The sequence below is a fragment of the Schistocerca nitens genome, chromosome 7 (genome assembly GCF_023898315.1).
Source record: "Schistocerca nitens isolate TAMUIC-IGC-003100 chromosome 7, iqSchNite1.1, whole genome shotgun sequence".
Lineage (NCBI taxonomy): Eukaryota > Metazoa > Arthropoda > Insecta > Orthoptera > Acrididae > Schistocerca > Schistocerca nitens.
In genome coordinates this window covers 150,081,006-150,101,212 of record NC_064620.1, presented here as the reverse complement: position 1 = coordinate 150,101,212, position 20,207 = coordinate 150,081,006, and the positions used below count along the sequence as shown (strand labels likewise).

The 20,207-nt window shown below is 41.2% G+C and overlaps 1 protein-coding gene across 1 annotated transcript in view; it reads right to left on the bottom strand.

Annotated features, from left to right (window-relative positions):
* Window positions 1-20,207, bottom strand: part of LOC126194947 (UDP-galactose transporter senju) — an 86,435-nt gene that overhangs the window by 53,930 nt on the left and 12,298 nt on the right. The gene's annotated exons all lie outside the window — the stretch shown is intronic.

The following is a 20,207-nucleotide window of genomic DNA, read 5'->3' as shown; positions in this document are numbered from 1 at the left end:
GTCAGTTTGCTCAGATGCAAGTGACTTATCTTGGGCATATTATCAGTCAGGATGGGGTAAGAATGGATCCTCATCTAATGTCGGCTGTGCATGGTTTTCCAGTACCACACACCACTAAACAAGTTCAGCAATATGTCGATTTATGTAATTACTACAGACGATATGTAAAGAGGTTCGCGGAAATTGCACATCCATTAACGAGATTGTTAAAGAAAGGTGTTAAGTTTGAATGGACAGCACAGTGTCAGGAGGCATTCGAGAAGCTCAAACAGATACTAACATCAGACCCAGTGTTGATACTTCCTGATTTCAAACAAGAGTTCATACTATCTTGTGATGCTAGTAATATTGCTGTAGGTTGTATTATTTCTCAAAGGGTTAATGGACAGGAACATCCAGTGGCTTATGCTTCCAGGCAACTGAATAAGGCAGAGAAGAATTATTCAACTACAGAGAAGGAAATGTCAGCAGTGATTTACGGTATCTCGTATTTTCGCTGTTATTTATATGGGCGTAAGTTCAAGGTGATTGCAGATCACACAGCATTGAAGTGACTGTTGGGGTTGAAAGATCCTTCGAGTCGGTTAACGAGATGGACACTGAAACTAAGTGAATTTGACTATGAGGTAATTCACAAACCTGGGGTAAAACATACGAATGCAGATGCGCTTAGTAGAAAAATAGCAGCTGTACAAGTTGTGGGCATAAGTGAGAAGGAGTGGATAAAGGCGCAAGCTACTGATGGAGAGTGTCAATTGTTCTGAACGCAACCGCAGTTTGAAATGCAGGATGGGTTGCTTTGCAGGAAGACGAAGTGCAGACTATGCATCGTAGTACCGGAGTCGCTGAGGGAAGAAGTGTTGAAACAAGCGCACGACCACATATTGTCGGGTCATGGTAGTAAAAGAACAACTGATAAGACGGGTAGCTGAAAGGTTTTGGTGGAAGACACGTCGCAATGATGTAGAGCAGCTTGTGCAAAATTGTATACTGTGTGCGCAGAGAGCAGATTTAAGTCATCAGAAAATTCAGTTACAGAGACTACCTGAAGCGGATTGTGCATTCGCATTCATCGGATTAGACGTAATCGGAGCATTTAACAAGACCCAAGTGGGTAATCGATACATATTAACAATATTAGATCATTTTTCCCGATACCTGGTAATGGTAGCTATTCCAGATCAGAAGGCAAGCACTGTTGCGCAAGCCTTAGTAAATAACTGGTTGCTGAAGTATGGTGTGCCTGATACTATAATTACAGATCAGGGTAGTAACTTTCTGTCGGAGCTGATGAAGCAGTTATGCCATTTATTGAATGTTAAGAAATTGCAGACAAGCCCATTTCATCCTCAGTCGAATGGACAAACAGAACGGGTTCATAGGACGTTAGTTAAGATGATTAGTCATTACATAAATTCAGAACACACGGATTGGGATGTCTATTTAAATCTGTTGACAAGCACATATAACGTGAAAGGTCATACAGGAATGGGGCTCTCTCCGTATGAGGTAATTTATGGTCGGAAAATGCCAACACCTTTTGATGTACTCAAACCTCAGGTAGGTTCACAGGATGAGTCAGTGAAGATTTTCTCCAAGAAATTGAGAGAGATTTGGCAAAGGGTACAGTGTGCTAATACTAAAGCTTTGGAGAAACAAGAGAGCATTGGGCAAAGAACAGGTAAACTGCCACAATACAGAATTGGTCAATGGGTACTGTTGGCTAATCCTTATGTTCCGAAGGGTAAAACGAAGAAGTTTTTGATGAAATATTCTGGACCGTATCAGGTAAATAAAATAGTGTCTCCAGTGAATGTAAAGTTGCAGTTACCAACCAAGTCGTTAGTAGTTCATGCAAGTAGGATTAAGCCGTTTAAGGGCGCAGTGGATGCGTTATCGCAGATTCCTCCAGCAGTAACAAAGGATGTGAGGGTACCGAAGCTAAAAGAACAGCAGAGGAACGTTCCTTACACACTTAAATCTAGGGATAAGTAGACTAAGTGTCCTCGGGGAGGAACATCTCGTATTTATTGTTATTACGTAATAGGGTATGTGTAGCTTTTACTTTTCATTTGTGTGTTTTAGACGTGGTAAGGAAGGGAGTGATTGACATGGCTTCCTTTTCCTTCAGGTGCCGTGCCAGGATGTGGCCCGGGAAACTTTTGGTCAGTCTGGTACTGCTACACTGTTGCAGAGGAGAGGTGGTGCAGGTGCAACCACTAGATAAGGGAATTTTGTTTGCAAGACAATTCGATGTGGTATTGTCAAGCCGCAGGTGGACAATTGTGTTCACGTATAATATATGGGGAGTAAGGAATGATGTATGGGCACTACAGGATAGGTTTACGGGCTACAGGCGGCCACGGAGAAAGAGGGGTTGTTTCAAGACATACGGAACGAGTAACAGGAATTGAAGCTCTCATACGAAAAGCTGAGAAGGCAGCTGCAACAAGTAACGGAAGTGGTCCCGCAAACGCTTGTTCGCAGGAAACTAGGGTGGTTGGATGCAGGGGGAAAATTGCTGAAAACAGTGTTTGGAACCACGGACGAGGAAGACATAAGGAGATTAAATAGTACGGTGGGGGAGTTGCAGGAGTTGGCGGAGGAGACAAAGTCAAAAGTGAATTGGCACACGACACGTATAGGTAACATGGAGCAGGGGATATTGAATGTCACTGGAACAGTGCGGGAGTTGACGTCAGACCTGGAATGGTATGCAGCAAATACCAGGAAAGTGTTGAATGGGGATATAGAGGCTATACAGGCGAGATTGAGCCTAAGAGACGGGAAAATACAAGTAGCAGCTTTATTGAGGGCATTAGCAGACAGGGTGGATGATGCGAGTGTCGAATTGGAAGCGTTATATGAAGCTATGCGTCACGCAGTGCATGGGCAATTGAGTGCCACTTTGTTAGGTCCAGATCAGATGCTGAAGGCATTGCTGAAAGCGCAGAAAGAATTCTCGGAAGGAGTGCGTCATGTCATGCCTCCGGCGAAGCGGAATTTACCGTTATTCTATCGCATGTCTAAAGTGAGAGTAATTATGGATCAGGCGAGTATACTCGCAGAAGTGCAAATACCAGTGATGGGTATCAATTCGCGCTACCAGTGTTATACAGTACACCCGTATCCAATTAGATGGGGTGCACTTGGGAAGTGGGTGCAAGTGCAAACTCAGGAAGTGTTTTAGTGTAAAGACGGAGGAGTGCTCATGTGGTAAGGACTACGTAAGATTTGACACACTGTTTCAGGGGAAGTGTTTTTATTCGTCCAGCAAAGGAGGTGGCAACTCACAATCATTCGTGTGAGATGCAGTTGTTCTTGGGGAATATGGGAACCTTAGAATCCGAAAAGAAGGTGTTACTTCCGAGACCGAAATTTCAGAAAGTTGGGTAACATTAGATTTACTCTGTGTTTGAACTAGAGACCATAGTTGGCACTTGTTACAGAAATGGTAGATTGACAGATACATCAAAGCTTGAATTGCAGGGCAGTGGGTTATTGATTAATGGCACTGGATGTGAAATAGTGGGGAAGCATTTTCGCCTACCAGCTACTTTCAAGGGTACAACAATGATTAACGTGACACAGCCTATCTTGTATTATCCAGAGGAACCACCACACATATTGCTTCGCCAGAACCTAACGTTTATTAACGAATCCTTGGCTCCCACATTGCTACAATCTTTAGATAACCTGATTATCTAAGAAAAAGAGCAGATCTCAGTTAAACAACTACTGCAGCATGTGCAGTAATATCGGGAGAAATGTAAGCAAAACACAATTATATTTGGTGTGTCAATGATCAGCATAATCTTAGTTCTAGTGTTTATTTGTGCAACTTATTTTTATATACGGAAAAAGATGTCTCATTCTGAAATAACAACCGTACATCAAATACCTATGGGATGGATCAGGAATAGTGGAACGTAATATAAATAGATAACCAATGATAAGATTGGAATCAGTATTAAGTGTAAATAGATTATTAGCGGATAAGAAAAGTTTGACAGTGTTGAAGGAGTAGTTGTAAGATACCTGTAGAGTATAAGGAAGTGTGGTGTGCACAACCAGTAAGTCCAGAATTGTAAAATTCGGGACGAATTTTCTTAAAGGAGGGGGATGTAAAGAGTTAGAAACGTGGAATATTGTCAAAGTTTCGTTGCCTATGCCGAGAGCTAGAGGCAGTAGGTTAGCCAAGAGGTATGAGGATTGCACATGTATCGGAATGTGTCATCACACGGGGGCAGTGGCCTGGTTACACACAACAGGCGAGAGAGAACTGCTTAGCACACGGGTTTGTGTTAGACGGAAACTTTCATAGAGTGTAAGACAGAGGTATAGCGTCAGCTGTACTGCATTTCGTAACTTCACATAAGTCTGCCGTAACAACATGTAACTCTGTCACAAGAACACCTAAGGGGGTGAGTACGACAAATAAACCGGCAGTATAAGTGGAAGGAATGCGTTCATTACAAACGAGCATGACGTCAGGACGTCGCTCGTGCTTCCTTTAAATACGCCAGCTTTGATAGCAACAAGGCACTTGCAGTTAGATGTGTACTGGGACACTGTGTAGCGCTCAGCTCGGTGATCGACATGTTAATCTTTATTAAGGAGATGTTGCAGTAAGGGCAGGGACAGTACCAGCTCTGGTCCTCTCTGCTGCCGCTGTCAATCATCAACCCAGGATTAGCAGACATCGAGCAGACTTGCTCGCCGCCAATGCTAACCACATCAGTGAGCCGTCGTCGAGATCGTGCGGGGCCTAGGCCCTGTGCATCCGCCGTCACAACCGGGTGAGCCGACGACGTGGGGGACTGCAGCCCGTTCCGCCCGTCCACCGCAGACGAGCCACCAGGAGGAGCAGGGAAGGAGACGGGGTGGGATAGAGTACACTCCGCACTACGAGAACGCTTCTCGTGCCGACAGTGCCAGGACTCCAACCCAGAGCCTCCTACGCGCAGCGGCCTGCTGTCTGTCACCGAGCCGGTCGGCCAGCCGGGCACCGCCAGCCACACGTGGCCGAAGTAAGGGCATTCCACCACTACGCCACAGCACGCGGCACTGTGCTAGCAAGACTGGTGCGGCCCGGAGCTGGTGTCATCACTCCAAGTTAGCGAGGACTCTGGGAAGGTCGCTGATATCACCGAGCTCAGCCAGCCTGTGTTACACGGGCCACATTGTATTCGGCAGGAATAAAGGTGTCACGAATTAATAATGTCTTTTTGGTGTTTCTGATGCGTCCACAGTCATTTCCTAGCATACTGGCAACTGGAGAGGTCACCGCTCGACTTCCAGTCCACCGTAGGCAACCGGGACCGCCGGGGCGCCTACAGTTCTTCAAACAAATCACAAAATACTGTGGCCTGGTGACAAGGCACATTGTCATCCATAAAAATCCCCCGGGAATACGAAGTCCATGAATGTCTGCAAATTGTCTCTATGTAGAGCCAAACATAAACATTGCCAATCATGATCAGTTCAGTTGACCCAGACGACTCAGTCCATTCCATGTAAACACAGTCCAGACTATTTTGAGGCGCAATCAGCTTGCACAGTGCCTTGTTGTCAACTTAGGTTCACAGCTTCGTGGGGTCTGCACCACACCTGAAACCTACCATCAGCTCTTACCAACTGAAATCAGTACTCATCTGATCACGTCACAATTTTCCAGTCATTTACGGTCCAACCAACCAAAATGGTCCCAAGCCCAGGAGGGGCACTGCAGGTGATGTTGTGCTGTTAGCAAAGGCACTTGTGTTGTTCATCTGCTGTCACAGCCCACTAATATCACATTTCACCCCACTGTCGTAATGGATATCATTGCATACGTCACACATTGACTTCTGTCATTATTTCACACTGTGTTGCTTGTCTGTTAGCACTGACAACTCTATGCAAACACCGCATCTCTCAGTCAAGTGAAGGCCGTCAGCCACTGCATTGTCCATGGTGAGGGATAATGTCTGAAGTCTGGTATTCTTGGTATGCTCTTGACACTGTGTATCATAGAATACTGGATTCCCTAAAGATTTCTGAAATGTTATGTCCCATGTGTCTAGCTCCAACTACCATTCCGCATTCAAAGTCAGTTAATTCCCATCGTCAGCTGTAATCACGTCAAAAACCTTTTCACATGAATTACCTGAATACAAATGATAGCTCCACCAATACGCTGCCCTTTTACACCATGTCTACGCAATACTACTACCACCTGTATGAGTGAATATTGTTATCACAAGACTTGTCGCCTCAGTGTACATAGATAGGCGTTATCCCTGACACATCATTTGTTCCCATAATCCACCTCACTCATTCTCTACTAACCGAAACCCTCATCTACATCTACATCTACATCCATACTCCGCAAGCCACCTGACGGTGTGTGGCGGAGGGTACTTTGAGTACCTCTATCGGTTCTCCCTTCTATCCCAGTCTCGTATTGTTCGTGGAAAGAAAGATAGTTAGTATGCCTCTGTGTGGGCTCTAATCTCTCTGATTTTATCCTCATGGTCTCTTCGTAAGATATACTTAGGAGAGAGCAATATACTGCTTGACTCCTCACTGAAGGCATGTTCTCGAAACTTCAACAAAAGCCCGTACCGAGCTACTGAGCGTCTCTCTTGCAGTCTTCCACTGAAGTTTATCTATCATCTCTGTAACGCTTTCACAATTACTAAATGATCTTGTAACGAAGTGCGTTGCTCTCCATTGGATCTTCTCTCTCTCTTCTATCAATTCTATCTGGTACGGATCCCACACTGGTGAGCAGTATTCAAGCAGTGGGCGAACAAGTGTACTGTAACCTATTTCCTTTGTTTTTGGATTGCATTTCCTTAGGATTCTCCCAATGAATCTCAGTCTGGCATCTGCTTTACCAACAATTAATTTTATATGGTCATTCCATTTTAAATCACTCCTAATGCCTACTCCCAGATAATTTATGGAATTAACTGCTTCCAGTTGCTGACCTGCTATATTGTAGCTAAATGATAAAGGATCTTTCTTTCTATGTATTTGCAGCACATTACACTTGTCTACATTGAGATTCAATTGCCATTCCCTGCACCATGCGCCAATTCGTTGCAAATCCTCCTGCATTTCAGTATAATTTTCCATTGTTACAACCTCTCGATATACTACGGCATCATCCGCAAAAAGCCTCAGTGAACTTCAGATGTTATCCACAAGGTCATTTATGTATATTGTGAATAGCCACAGTCCTACGACACTCCCCTGCGACACACCTGAAATCACTCTTACTTCGGAAGACTTCTCTCTGTTGTGTAGGAACTCTTCAATCCAATCACACAATTGGTCTTGCAGTTCATACGCTCTTATTATGTTCATTAAACGACTGTGGGGAACTGTATCAAACACCTTGTAGAAGTCAAGAAACACGGCATGTACCTGGGAACCCACGTCTATGGCCCTCTGAGGCTCGTGGACGAATAGTGCGAGCTGGGTTTCACACAATCTTCTTTTTCGAAACCCATGCTGATTCCTACAGATAGATTTCTAGTGTTCCGAAAAGTCATTATACTAGAACATAATACGTGTTCCAAAATTCTACAACTGATTGACGTTAGAGATATAGGTCTATAGTTCTGCACATCTGTTTGATGCCCCTTCTTGAAAACGGGGATGACCTGTGCCCTTTTCCAATCCTTTGGAACGCTACTCTCTTCCACAGACCCACTGTACAGTTTCCCCTTTTTCTGTCCTGTGACCCCATCCCTATCCACACCTCCCCATCATCTTCATCAGGCTTCACTCCTCACTGGCTCCATTACTGGTATGTCACATGCCAAGCCCGTGCACCTGCCAGCCCTCTCCCGTTTATTCCTATCCAGCAACCTGTTGCCTCTGTCTCAGCCACTAGTTATTTGTCCCCAACCTTTCCTCCTGCTTCCTGCCTCTCTCCCACCCAATGCATGCCCCTAGCAGTCCAATAACTAGCAAAGTTTTCATTTTCTTTTGTGTGTACCTGTCAATGGCTCAATGCTTCTCTCTCCTGTTGAGGACTCAACACTTCTCCCAATTGGTGAGTAGTCTCCTTTATTCCTAAAATATCTGCAGTCTGCCAGGCCTTTCCTTACATATTTTATTTCCACTCCTAGTACTGTTGTTGTCAGTTGCTGAAGTCATCATCTTGATAAAAGAATTGTTCGAATTATCTATGTAACATGTAACTAACGAACTGAATTCACTCTTGTTATTAACCACAAATACTATTACAGAGCACATTTATTGGAATATTTGCATATAGGTGTAAGAATCTTTAGGTCCCTGAAGAAGCTTCTGCAATATTTTCAGCTATTAACTTCACACAATATTCTTATAATTGTCAACAAGAGTTCTGTTACTGTTTTAGAAACAGTTTCGATAACTCTGGTGAGTATCCCATCACATGCTTAACAATAATGATTTTTTTCAAGTGAATTTGTAGACTTACTTCAGAGTATACAATGGATTTTTAGTTATTGGAAGCAACTGATTTGTCTGTCAGACATTAGACCACAATAGAGACAGTGTACACAAAAGAAAAGCATGTGGAAACCGTGTCAGCACTGTAGCAGATTGCAAACATGCTGTTGTTTGGGTTTAGTATTTTGTAAACAACCAAGACATCAGAGACAGAACACTGGATCACTGTGGTTGGCACTGAATGGTGAAAGCATTAGTTCAGCATTGTAACACTGCACCAAGGAGATTACCTAACATATGAGTTCAATCAGATGTCAAAGATTCAGTCACATAAATGAAATGTCTAGGGTTTAGTGTTGAGGGTACATGAGCTAAATGAGCACATATGTCTGACTGTAGGAGAAGTAGATGGCAGATTCCAGTTCCATGCTAAAATTTTTGGGAGGACAATGAGACCATTAAAAAAATTAATTAACAAATGAGTTATTGGTACATCCTTTCCTTGACATTATCTGTTGAAATTTTGAAAATCATTACCATACAACATGAATAATTAGCATTTTTAGTCCCAATGCTTTTCAGTGAAGTCCTCTTGCTTCCAGTAAAAAATGTTGATCTGACACAGAACACCACAATTTATATTTTGTAACAATGTTATGAAAAAGAAAGTTCCTACTACAGCCAACAGGGCCTTTGTTGAAAATAAGAAAAAAAAAAACCACACACACTCTCTCTCTCTCTCTCTCTCTCTCTCATGCAAACGCAACTCTCACACACATGACTGCAGTCTCTGGCAACTGAAGCCACCCAGCCTCAGCTGCCAAAGACTGCAGTCATGCGTGTGTGAGTTCTACATCTACATCTACATTTATACTCCGCAAGCCACCCAACGGTGTGTGGCGGAGGGCACTTTACATGCCACTGTCATTACCTCCCTTTCCTGTTCCAGTCGTGTATGGTTCGCGGGAAGAACGACTGTCTGAAAGCCTCCGTGCGCGCTCTAATCTCTCTAATTTTACATTCGTGATCTCCTCGGGAGGTATAAGTAGGGGGAAGCAATATATTCGATACCTCATCCAGAAACGCACCCTCTCGAAACCTGGCGAGCAAGCTACACCGCGATGCAGAGCGCCTCTCTTGCAGAGTCTGCCACTTGAGTTTGTTAAACATCTCCGTAACGCTATCACGGTTACCAAATAACCCTGTGACGAAACGCACCGCTTTTCTTTGGATCTTCTCTATCTCCTCCATCAACCCGATCTGGTATGGATCCCACACTGATGAGCAATACTCAAGTATAGGTCGAACGAGTGTTTTGTAAGCCACCTCCTTTGTTGATGGACTATATTTTCTAAGGACTCTCCCAATGAATCTCAACCTGGTACCCGCCTTACCAACAATTAATTTTATATGATCATTCCACTTCAAATCGTTCCGCACGCATACTCCCAGATATTTTACAGAAGTAACTGCTACCAGTGTTTGTTCCGCTATCATATAATCATACAATAAAGGATCCTTCTTTCTATGTATTCGCAATACATTACATTTGTCTATGTTAAGGGTCAGTTGCCGCTCCCTGCACCAAGTGCCTATCCACTGCAGATCTTCCTGCATTTCGCTACAATTTTCTAATGCTGCAACTTCTCTGTATACTACAGCATCATCCGCGAAAAGCCGCATGGGACTTCCGACACTATCTACTAGGTCATTTATTTATTAGTTGCGTTTGTTTGTCATTTCGTGTGTGTGTGTGTGTGTGTGTGTGTTTTGACTATTTTTTACAAAAGCCCTGTTGGCTGAAAGCTTTTTTGTTGTGCCTATCTGTGACTCAGCATCTCTGCTACACTATTTTTTAAAAAAAAAAATGGATAAACACTAAATTAGGTGGGACAACCATTTAGTGGAATGATCTTGCTACTTTTGAATACCCTATGCATAAATCAAAATCACTGTACGGAAAATTACCTCCCAAATGAAACTTCAACCACATAAGAGGAGAAAATTTCTATCTACTAATGGCAGCAACAGCAACATGCGCAACAGACACATGAATAAAAAAAGTGTATTTGTTTTCTATTTAATCCATGTTTGGTCTCATTTTTACAAAGCCTTTCATCCATTTTGCCAGGTGGAGAAACTTCTAGTTGCAAGAGGTTATGTACATAGCTCTACTAAAATTTTGCTTATTTATTTGCTGCCAATCAGCAAGAAGATATTTTCTAATATTTCATAAATTAAAATCTGAGAAAAAGATCAACTAGCTGGAGCACGAATTTATACTCAGCTGAATTATTTTATTATTTTGCCTAACATGTTCTTCATCTTCAACCCTGGGCATCTGAAACTGGCGTTACCAATTTTATTTGATAGTAGCCACAGTTGCATAAAAATATATTCAGTCTCATGACCAATCTAGGCCCCAAGGCCATTACCATTGCTTACTACAACAGGTGTCTGCCCAATGTAATCAGGATAATCAGAAAAGAGATAGTTCTAAAGTAAACATACACACCCCTTACAGATTATGCCTTGGGCTGGTTCTGATTGTCCAACTGCTGCCAACAAGGCAGTACAAGAATGGTCTACAATTTAAGATTATGGGACACACGATCCGTATGTCATCAATTCCAATGCAATTGTTTCTTTATTCAAGCAGCTCCTCATTTGGTCTCTCAAGGATGAGTGGATCCCATTCAAGACCTCCCTAGCTATATATATATATATAAAAACTGAGGAGGAACAGGGAATCAAACTGATCCTTCTGCACCAAAGGCAGCAAAGGTGATCACTTGGCTTTGGTGACAATTCTATAGAATATAATTTGTATATTAAATATGACACATGAACAACTGATGTTCAGAACATGCTCAGTCTGTTTGTAGAAATGACATAACAAATATGGTAGAATTTTGAGCTCTCAGAGCAGAGGTTTTGACCTCACCTGTTTTTTCACATAAATATACAGCAGTAAGCTGCGAATGACATATATTTATTTATTTATTTCTGAAATAGAGCTTCACCATCAATGCTTCCATTATTATTTTAAATAAGGTTTAATTTTCCATGCTGTACATAGTTTAAGTGAATCATGTGGTTGACAGAGTAGTAAAAATTACAGCTTCATATGGATGCATCTGACAGATGGCATATGAGCACAAAAATTCAACAAGAATCAGGGTACATCAGTCTGTAATAGATCATTCCTCGCTGTGTTCACGGCCTTGCCCTCTGGCTGTTGTGGATGCCAGATCCAGCTTCTGATATCTGGAGGAAGGGGGCTCTGTTCACTCTTGAAAGGATAGCCTGATTTCTGTGCAGCACTTCTAAATGGGTTGTCATTAGGACCTACTATCCTAGCTCAACGGCTAGGGGCTTTCCTTGATGGAAGGCATTTTTCATCCCTTGTTGGAAATAAACTTTTGAGAAGCCTGGGCAGGAAGCCACATTCTGTTGAGGAACACTACTGACAGAAACAGGAAATTGCCAATGAAATTGCCTGCATTTTGTTCCTGAGGTTAATTGGTGAAAAGAGCTAAATGTTAAATCTACATTTCCATCTACATCCATACTCCTCAAGCCATCATATAGTGCATGCCAGATGGTATCCCGCACCACTAGTAGTCATTTCCTTTCCTGCTCCAATCTCCAATACAGCATGGGAAAAACGACTGCCTATATGCCTCTTTATGAGCCCTAATTTTTTGTATCTTATCTTTGTCGTTCTCACACAAAATGTGTGTTGGCAGTAGCATCGTTCTGCAGTCAGCTTCAAATGCTGCTTACACAATTTTTTCAATAGTGCTCCTTGAAAATAATATTGCCTTAACCTCCATGGATTTCCATTTCAGTTTCCGAAGCATCCCCGTAATACTTACATGTTTTTCAAACCTACAGTAACAAATCTAGCACTACACCTCTGAATTGCTTTGATGTCTTCCCTTAACCCAATCTGGTGTGGATACCAAACACTTGAGCAGTATTCAAGAACAGGTCACACTAGCATCCTATATGTGGTCTCCTTTACAGATCAACAACACTTTCCTACATGCTCCCATACATCGAAGTTGACCATTTGCTTTCCTCCGCCACAATCCTCATATTCCATTTCATTCCATTTCGTATCTCTTTGAAACTTTACGTCCAGATATTTAAATGACTTTGTGCCGAAGCAAGCTGGGATATTTTTACTTCCTCTCTTGTTTTACCCTCTGCCTCCTTAAATTCATCTTTTTTTTCACTTTTAACTAATTACCATTAACATATGTGAGTGTAATCTGAATTTTCATGAAAGAGAAAGGTTGGCCCTCAGTTTTAAAGAATATAACAGAAGATCTAATTTTGTGCTTAGTTTTATGTATGTAACTGATTTTCTAATTTATTTCAACTATACCTAGTTAGTATCCTTTGTTATAGTGTGAAATCAGTAATGGTTTCATAACTTAAATTCTATTGTTGACATATAAACAAATTAGCACACTTGGAGGAACAACTAATAGTATTTCTAAAGGATTTATTTGGATCTATTCAAAAACATGTCAGCAAAGCTGGCCCTTAATTAATTCCAAAGTAATTAACAGTTTTGTCAAAAGTATTGTTTGTGTAACGATATTTGTTAATTTCATGATTCAAACAAATAATATGGCCTAACTCTTGTAGTGGAAGAAACTGTTAAAAAGAACCAATCTTTCAATGCATTCAGTTAATATAATGAGTTAAGTTTTAATTGTAATTTCTGTAAATTAAACTTCGAACAATGTGAAGTTTCAACACCTATTATTGTGAGGATATATAAGGGCCCAATTTTGGTCCCGAGACAGTCAGTCCACGGCCAAGTTTCAGATGAGAAACCTGTGTTGGTTAGAACAACAATGCTTCAACTTAACTGTGAAATAAGTGTTACTCAGTTACGCCGTTTGTTAAAACAATGACAGTGTCTGCTCCAAACATACCTTCCTATTCTTCAAGAACTGTGAACTTTGTGGTTATGTTTTTACTGCACATAGATATTCAACAGTAAACTATTGTAGCAGTATGTGGATGTTTGGCTGAAACCTGTTAATGAGGCTTATAGAAAGTTAAACAATAGTGCACTGGTCATATTAAATGTGTATATGGGGGGTTGTAAAAAGTGAAAGTAAACAACTGTGAAATACAAATGTGTACCTGTCAGCTACATCATTTACAGTAGACAGTACTACACTCCCACTCCCTATTTTTTCAGCCAGTACACCAACAGTGAGGACTACAAACAAAGAAATAATGCACGGAACATCATTACAACATGAATGTGTCACACGTGACACTGTATCCTAACATTGCAGGTTAGTTTTTCCTCTCATCTCCATTAACTTATTATTTGCTGTATTCAGAGCTAGCTGCCATTCATCACACCAACTAGAAAATTTGCCTACGCCATCCTGTATTTACCTACAGTCACTCAAGTTCTACATCTTCCCTTTCACCGCATCATCATCAACAAACAACTGCAGACTGCAGCCCATCCTATCTACCAAATCACTAATGTACATTCATGTTCAGAATAAAACAGAACAACTTGAATGATTAGAGATAGGATGTTCATATTTGCAGGATATGTACAATATTCACAGGACATTTACATTAGCATGTTCTGCACAAATGATAAGCATTTCAGTCACCTTGGTTCAGCATGTGTCCTGTTGCCTAGTAGGCACAGGGTCTGCCATGGGCTCTGATAACTTGGTCCATGCATGATGTCATCAAAGCATACAAGGCATGAATGGTGTCCTGCGTTATAGCTACCAACTGCATTCACCTGGTTCCAAAGTTCATCTGTGGTTGTTGGCACTGGGTCACTGTGCTGCACCTGTCATTTCACCATATCCCACACATTTTCAATAGGCGATAAGTCTGATGATCTGGCCGGCCAGGGCAAAAGGCTGACATCCTGTGACACCAAGAGGCACATGTTCATGCAGCAACTTGTAGTCGTGCATTGTCTTGCTGAAAATTGGTGTCTGGAGTGTTGTGCAGAAAGGGTATGGCTACATGTCCCAGAACATCATTCACATAGGTCAGACTAGTCACACTGTCCTGAACAAACACCAACCATGATTTATGGCAGTACCCAAAAGCGCCCCACACCTAAGGCCTTGAGCTGGTGCTGTATGTCTTGTGTGAATGCAGTCACTGTGATGCTGTTCCTTCTGTCTGCGACAATCCAAAGGCAGACATCATTTTCAAAGTAACAGAACCTGCATTCATCCAAAAACACTATTTGATCCCATTCCTGACCCCAGTGATGTCGTTCCATACATCATTGCTGCCTGGCATATTTCTGCACATTTGTCAAACATAGGCAGAGAAGTGGACAATGCACATATAAACCATGCCAAAATAAATGGCAATGGACTATCTCCTATGATAGTGTATGATGTGTTACACTGTTCCATTATTGCACCACAGTCAAGGAGGATGCAGATCTGTACTGCAGTGTCCTTCAGATGAGGTGTCTATCTTCTCGGGTGATGGTCTGGGTGGTGCAACCTTACCCATCAGATCATGTACTATGGCCTGTCGTGAAGCATTCTGCACACATCCAATGCACTGCCCGATCACTTCATCCCACATGAGTGGCAATTTCCCAGATGGATGCATCACATTCTCTCGTGCCAATAATGTGCCCTCCCTCAAACTCACTGATTTGACAGTACAGTTCGCACATACATCTGCGAGGCATCCTGCGCATCTGCTCAAGTCACACTAATCGATTACCTTTGGTTTGTAGTGACAAAGAGAGCTGCATGCACATTTTACCGGTAGCTGGTACTGCACCACAATATCTATGTTGACCTTGAACTCATGGGCTCACATGGTTCAAATACTAATCATTTCCACAGAACATACTAATGTACATGTCTTGTAAATATGAAAGTCCCATTTATAATCCCTCAAGGTGTTTGGTTTTTTTCTGAACACGAGTGTATGTAGAAAATAACATCAGTCCTATCATATTTCCCTGGGGAACTCCTGATGATATTCTTGTCTCTCATTAACACTCACCATCAAGGATAACATACTGGGTTCTATTTCTTTAAAAGTCTTCAAGCCACTCACATATCTGGGACCCTATTCCGTATGCACATACCTCTGTTAACAGTCTGCAGTTGGGCACCATGTCAAATGACTTTCAGAAATATAGAAATACGGAACTGTCTGTTGCCCTTCATCCATACTTCGCAGTATATCATGTGACAAAAGGGCAAACTGAGTTTCATGGTAGTGACGCTTTCTAAAGCTGACTGATGTTAACATAAGCTTCTCAGTCTCTAGGAAATTTATTATATTCGAACTGAGAATATGTTTACGAATTCTGCAGCAAACCCATTTTACAGATATCAGTCTGCAATTTTGCAGTTCCATTCTTTTACCCCTCTTACATACAGGAGGCACATAAACTTTTTTCCAAGTCACTTGGGACTTTGCACTGGGTGAGAGGTTCTTGATAAATGCAAGCTAAGTACAGGGCCAATATTGTAGAGTACTCTTTGTAAAACCACACTGGGATACCATCTGGACATGGCGACTTATTTATTTTCAAGTTTTGTGGACCAGTTCGGAGCTCACAAAACCTGGGGTCGGCCAGCAGCCCATGCTGGAGTAGGAGGCAATTCATGGGCCTTATGGGTGGATGTTATGTTTTAAGAGAGTTCTTCATTAGAGGCCTGCATCTGAAATTTATGCTTGCTCGAATTGCTCTGTGCCTATAGTTCTGCTTAAGTCTGGAACATGTCAATACAGCCACTTTGGCCATTGGGAGAGTCTACATTTGACTTCACTGACACTCATTGTCCAGACGTCTGCTACAGTTACTCAAGCGCTGCAAGCTGCCCGCTGTAGGATCACGGCGAATGAACGTGAGATGAAGGAGATTGTGAAAGCAACACTTTAGTGCAAAAAGACAATGATCGTAATGATGGTTGGGAGAGATTTTTATTAGTTACCGATAAGGATGTTGGCAACATACACTGTGGCAAATGGTCTGCTCTCTTGTCTCACAGATCTGCCACCACACACCTGAAGGCACATGTGTGCAGAACACGACAAAGTGTAAGTTCTGAAGCATTACTATTTTGAGTGAAAGCTGAAGTAACTAAAAAGGTTTACAGAAATGTTCATTTACAGTAATATTCGGTGTAGGATTTTGTGATTTATTTCAGAAGTTGGTAAGCATCAGTTCAGAATTGGGACATACAGACGTCTCTACCACTTCTCCTCATCCTGCAACAGTAGCAAGAAACACTGAAAGACAAGCTGATGAAATACAGGCAAGTATGATACACAGCTTTTCCAGGTCATGGGTGTGAATGCATGCGGATGTATAACAGATATACGGACTGATACATATTGGAAAATGTGTTATTTATCTACTACTGGGAATTTTGTTTTTCAAAATTAGGCACTGTGAAATACTATACTGGTGACAATTCACTTTTCTGAGAAGAGAAAAATCTGAAGAATTTATTTCGATCTACATTGGGGAAACATTATTCACAGTGCTAGGAATAAATCACCAGCACCTCAGTGAGGTTTCATTGTCACTGACCAAGATGCTAATATATGCAAGGCATTGCAATCCTTTCAGCATTATACATGCATTACACACATTTTGAACACAGTCCTGAAATGCATGTTCAATGATGATTATTTGATAAATGAGTTTGCAGTGGTTTATTCCAGGACTTATGCTGCCACAGATGCTGTCAATTTCATGAACTAAACTGGTGACCTGAATTCAATGCAGACATACTTTAAGCAACAAATGAAGAGCAGGGTGAAAAGCTTATTTATAATGCAACAGTCTGTAGTTAGTAAATATGATAAAATCATGGAAATGCTTCCGGAGAGAGGCATCTCTCAAAAACTTACTAGCTACAACAATACTGCAAAATAACTCATGGAATTTTTAGAGCCACTGAAAGTTACAATGAGGAGTGCTGGAAGGCGAGAAGTTCCCAACAGTTCATTATTATTATTATTATTATTTGTGCACAAACTAAAAAGTCATTGTAATACAGGGCACAGGGCTTGAAGACACAGAGGTATGTTTAATTTAATGTAGATCAAGTTTTCTGGATTAATACATGCTGCGTAACCAGTGACAAAAACTGCATTCAACTGCAAAATGTCAGATTCAGTGGGACTGTTATTTTTGCAGTACAGTACAACTGTCGTATCATCATCCAATAACGAAAAAATTGCTGTCTTTGTCTCACAGGTGAGACAGTTAAAATTCGGATGTTACAGAGAATAGTAACACTTCTGTGGTTGCCCTTCCAATTACTGGAACTGATGTCTGGTTCTAATAGAGATTAGACATTAAATACAGTCATTAAATATGTGAGGAAATAGAACATAATTATAACATGGCTGTAACATCTTACTCTGTTTATGTGATATATGTAAACATTTATTTAGACTCACTGACATAATGCCAGCTGCACTCAGCATCCAAAAAAATTAAGTCTCTTTTTCAGAGTAACTAGACTGTGGCCTATGTCAAACTCAATCTATCAATGATGTTGACTTGTATTTAACCTGAATGGATACTGCTGATCTGCTCGAGAGGTGAAAGCACAACCATAGTCTCTTCCCCAAGCTATCAAATTTGAAAAAAGGAATGTTTTGATTTCCAGTAAAAGAAATTTCAGTACAGCAGGGAACCTTACATTGGATGTATGAAGCAAACTTAATCCAGACTATCCAGTTCAGTGTAATTACACCAACAGGGAATAATTTTGAGAAAATTTTGTTCTGGTTAGATTTCTAATTTCTTAGACTGTCAAGTTCAGCTATGTACACTTGAATAAATAATGCAGATGGTGTTTTAAAAAACACCAATGTGATTTTTTCATTGCAAGAGTGACCATCATTACAAAAGTTGGTAGTTACATAGTTTTTCTGTGAAATTCAAACTGTTTCCAAATATTTGTTATTTCATAAATCAGGTTATTTTCTCTTGGGGATCACATTGATGTCACGATTAGGCACTACCATCTACGAATTTACGTCAGCAGCATAACCAAACTGATCTGACAGTAGTTCCATCAGCTGGTGGGAGTATGTCAGCACCAGCCTACAGACACACAGAGTTATGACTAAAACAGTCACAACAGCAGCATAGAGAATGCGCTGGACCAGGCAGCCTCTACCCTTCCCACAGCCCATCTGCTTCAACCATATGTACTTCGGGAAGTCACGTGCAATTGGCTGGAGAGAGTAAAATGCCCTATTTGCAGACCTCTATTGCATGTATGAAATCAGAAATGAGTGAACGCCAGTGAGCAATAAAGTTGTTCAGCCAGAAAGAGTTCACAAGTGCAGCCCATGTGCAACATAGAATTCTGCCCTATATTCCGGTTTGGTAAGTGCTGCAGTTTGGTGACAGTGTTCAACTTTGTACGAAGAGGCTTCACAGCAATGGGTGGAGTCACCAGCTAGCAGGATGTCAGTGTTCAGTCAACAAGGCGGGCTTAGTGGGGTCTACTTAAGGCCAATCCAGTCCTTTTATTCTGGTGGCAACTTGAAATGTAATGATTTTGACTGTCTTTTCCCATTTTGGTGTTGAACTATTATGCTGTGTTGCTTTTGAAGGCGATTATCACTAGCAGTTGCTGGAAACTGTCTGGAAACAGTGCATAAACTGTCAGCAGTGTACATTTTCTAGTTTAGTGATCAGCTCTCAGAAACTTTCTGAAAGTAGGTAGAGTGCTGCAATGTATTCTATCACTGGTTTGGAAGTAGTGACAATTTCAGTCCTGTCTCCTCCCAAGTCAAAGCACAGGTGGTGACCCTTATTTACACCGATTTAGATGATTAATCCGGGCCCATCAATAAATGTTTTTGAATAAATCTGCAAAACAAAGTATCACGTAATCCATCTAGTGTCCCACACATTATTAAGAGTGCGCAGATTCCGACAACGGGGGACTTCACACTGTGTCACACAAGCACTGAAGCTCAAAGTGAGAGACAGAAGGAACATTTCAAGTCCTCCACCACAGTCAACAGTTCCTTTCTATAATTAAACGAAAAAGAAGCTCTGATTGTGAAAGCTTGTGATTTCATCATGTTTTGTAGGTACAAGGTGTTTGTTTTAAATTAGAACAATTAAACATCTCAAAAAATATGCATTGTACAAAAAGAATGTTCCACATGAAGATTTAGTATTTTTATATGAGACTTCTGACTGTGCTGAAACTGGCCTCTCCCTAATCCACCCTATGGAAGAGTCAATGTCTCATTTTCACATGGTAACTTTCAGTCTTTTTATTGCAGATTTGAATTCTACACCAAAAAATATCTGCAGTTTATCTGAAACATTTTTTTTCCATTTGTGGCAGATTGCACTGCAATCAGCGTGGCGGTTGAATGGAAGAATACACCAAAATCAGTCGCCCTGATGGTCAGATTTAAGGGAACTCATTGAAGTCAAGCAACCTGGTGGTGTATAGACTCACTCAAATCAGCCCCAAAGGGAACTGTAAACTATGTTACATTAAAAGAAGCTTATTTGCCAGACTTTTAAATGCCTAAACATAAAAGTTTTCTTTTAATCAAATTTTTGGAACTAAATTAAAATTTTAATGATAATATCAACTATTTAGTACAAAAAAGTTTACATTTTCACTGAAAATGTAATGTCATATCAAATGACTCAGTTCTTAATTGCAAAAACCACAAAAAATTGAACTTTGTCAGTTACAGCATCATCTACCACAAATGAAAAAAAAAAA